This window comes from Elgaria multicarinata, chromosome 4 (genome assembly GCF_023053635.1).
Source record: "Elgaria multicarinata webbii isolate HBS135686 ecotype San Diego chromosome 4, rElgMul1.1.pri, whole genome shotgun sequence".
NCBI classification, from domain to species: Eukaryota; Metazoa; Chordata; class Lepidosauria; order Squamata; family Anguidae; genus Elgaria; species Elgaria multicarinata.
In genome coordinates this window covers 104238481-104241847 of record NC_086174.1, presented here as the reverse complement: position 1 = coordinate 104241847, position 3367 = coordinate 104238481, and positions in this window count along the sequence as shown.

The following is a 3367-nucleotide window of genomic DNA, read 5'->3' as shown; positions in this document are numbered from 1 at the left end:
AAACACAGGGAGGCTTCAAGTAGGTTGTTATCTGAACAGCCCATTCAATTCCATGAAGTAGGCAGGGCAATGGTAGCATAAAAGTTTTTTTGGAAACACCATTTGTTCCTGTGAACACAGTGGGACTTACCTGAGTAAACATGCATAGAACTGTACTGTTAGGGCATTTATATAGCATTTACTATAGTATTCAAAATGCTTCTAATATATAATCACAGTAATCTTTAGAACAATTATCTTAGGCAAGGGTAGCAGACTTTAGGCCTACAGGATCTGTTTTTTTGCTAGAATCTGGAGGCCCACCAATTGGAGCAAGGTGCAAAATAGTTGCTCAGATGGACAGACATCTGTTAAGAATTAAAGATGTCCCTGAGGTCATTTAACCCAGGAATTTGTGATCAGCATCAGAACCAAGTGCTCAAATTCTGACATACAAAACCCACAATGTTCTTTCCAGTAGTCTAATTTAAGAGAACAAAAAGATATTTAATGTTGCTATTGTTAGACAATTGGAAGTCAGAAACTCTTGGTTATCTACTGCAAAACTCCCAGATCTACCAGTGGATCAAGATGTACTTTCCGCCCACTCCTGATCTATGGTAGACTTGCAGTATTACCCCTTAGGAACAGGAAAGACTAAGGCTAGTAAATAGGGTCTTACGTTAATAGATGAGTTCATATCCAAGCTAACATTTGAACTAAGGGGTATCGAGTCATAGCACAAATCTCTTAACCACTACCCTCCAATGCAGTAGCTTGCAAAAGCTCATATCACAATAGACCAATTATCTCCAAGATATCACAGCAGGTTTTCATTTCATAAAGACTCTGGTTTTCCAGGTAGATACATTTACAAGTTTCCAGCTAGTTATTCGAGCACCTTGATGAGTTTTTAAATATGCCATAATCAATCTCTTCATTTCCTGCAGGAAAAAAAAAATCTGTTCAGTTTTCAGGTGTTTATGTCAGTGAAACATGGGGTTTTGCTTGCCTCTGTGTGGGAGAAATTACTGGCAGGAAATTAAGTTAAAGAAATTAACTTTGCCTTCTATAGAAAGGTCTGTGATGTTTCCCATATCCCACTGGAGAGAGCTATCTAAGCCTCAGATCCAGTTTTCTGTCAATGTTCTATCCTTTGTACTCAGAAATCTTTCTACTGGTTGACATTTAACTATTCCAGAGGACAATAGCTGTTAGGTCTGTGGAAAGAGATAACAGATTTTTTGATAGTTGAGGATTATTTTTTGTTAGTGCTTAAGGCTGAAATCTTATACAGCATTACTCAGGAATAAATTCTGCTGAACTCAATAGGACTTAATTCTGAGTAGACATGTATAGGATTGCACTGCATGAGAAAACTTAGAACTGAATGTTGAATTCATAAAGGGAATAAGTAAAGAAATAGTATAGGAATGCCGTATTGAACATAACCTACACTGTTAAATAGATGGACCTGATCTCCAATTTTACACAAGTGGCCTAAACTATTTTCTCCAGCAAGAATTGCACATGGTACCTATCAGTTATTTAGATTTACTTATTAAAATGTATAACTATTTTTACTCTAAAAATTCAGAGTACTGAATATCAACTGTATATACAAATACCTCTTCCTGGCTCAGGGATATCTACATTCATTCCACTGTCAGAGAGAGGGAGCTCATAATGCTCATATGTTGACAAGGTAACATGACTACAAATTATGGCTGCACGCAGAACCACTTTACACTGCACCACTGGCTGTTATAATAGTTTGTTGCTCACATGAAACACCTCACTGTGATTAGTCAGGAGGTGGGGAGGATCTGTGCTGGTGTGAAGAAAAGCATCCCAACAATACAGTAACCACACTTGCATGTACCCTTGGAATAACAGCCGCACAGTAATAGGAAATTAAAGAAGCCTCATGATAGCCGTGATGGATGGTCCAGCTCAAAGTCATATGAAAGATGGAGGATGCAGCGTGGAAAATAAGGGAGCAAAGCTAGTAGTTAAAGGCAGACAACCTACACTTTTGCCACATGCTAATTTACTAAATAAAGCCTAACACTGCGAAGCTGTACACTTTACTTAGGATAAAGTTTTATTGAACTCAGCAATATTTTATATATGAGTGAACAATTCCAGAACTCATAAAGCCAATAAAAGATATGCAAACAGAAGTAGGTCTGGGAAGAGCTATATAGCTCAGTGGAAGAGCAATTATATTTCTATACCCATCCCCACCCTGCAAATAACTGTAGCTCTCTGGGCACATGCTAAAACTCTCAGGTTCAGTTCCTGGCATTTCCAGACAGGACTGGAAAAACTTCTGCCTGAAACCCTGGAGAGCCTCTGCCAGTCAAGTGTTGAAAATACTGGATTATATGGACCAATGGTCTGACTCAGTATAAGGCAGTGTCCTATGTTCCTATGTGGGTGGGGGCTCGGCAGAGGCTGTAAATTTACACTTGTTTTAAAGAGCTTCTGAGGCTCAGGGAACCAAGGACATTGCTGTGTAGAGGAAATACTGTAGGTAATTACTAGGGTTTCAGGGACATCGTTGATAGTTCAGATAGCTGTTCTTTCCCTGCTATTGGAGAGAACAAGGATCTTGGGGCAGAAGGGCATTATACTGGGAAGTGACAAACAATCCCTCAAAACTGTGGATACAACGTTCAGGGATATTTGAGAAGCAAAAGGGTTTTCTGATCAAACCATGGCTTGTGTGTATGGGGGCGGGGGGCGCGCAGAGAAAGAGGAAACAAATTACAAAACCGTTCGATGTTCGTTCAGGGATGAGCAACTTATGGTCTTCTAGAGGTTTGGCCATACAACTCCCCTGATCCCTCAACAATGACTAGACTAACTAGTCATTGTTGAGGTTTGACTAGTCATTGTTGAGGTCTGAGTTGAGGTTTGGCCTGCAACTCCCATCAGGCCAAAATATCTGGAGGTCCACAGGTCCGGAACGTTTTCTGAAGACCCCGTATAAGGTATTTTTTTTTTGAGAAACCTACGCTCAGCCCGAGAGGTTCTTTGTGGTTTCGTGTAATGGGAAGTTCGACGGAGTTCTCCCGTATAAAGAACAGGAGTAACTTTGAGCGACGGTGCAGTTGTCTGGGAGATGCAATGACGAGGCCGACGGTGGAAGGCCTCAGAACGAGGCCCCGCGCCCCCGGCCTTCCCAGCAAGGGCTGAAGAAGGAGCTTCTCTGGGCGGAGGAAGGGCCCCCCGCCGCCGCCGCCGCCGCCGCCGCTCTTCGAATCCTGAGCTGGCGTCATTGTGACGCCTCAATGGTTGCTGCGGGCACGGCTCCCACGCGGGGCGCCCCCGAGAAGGCGCGCCTCAGGCAAGGCCCGCAGCAGGCGCTGCAGGGGAAAAAAAC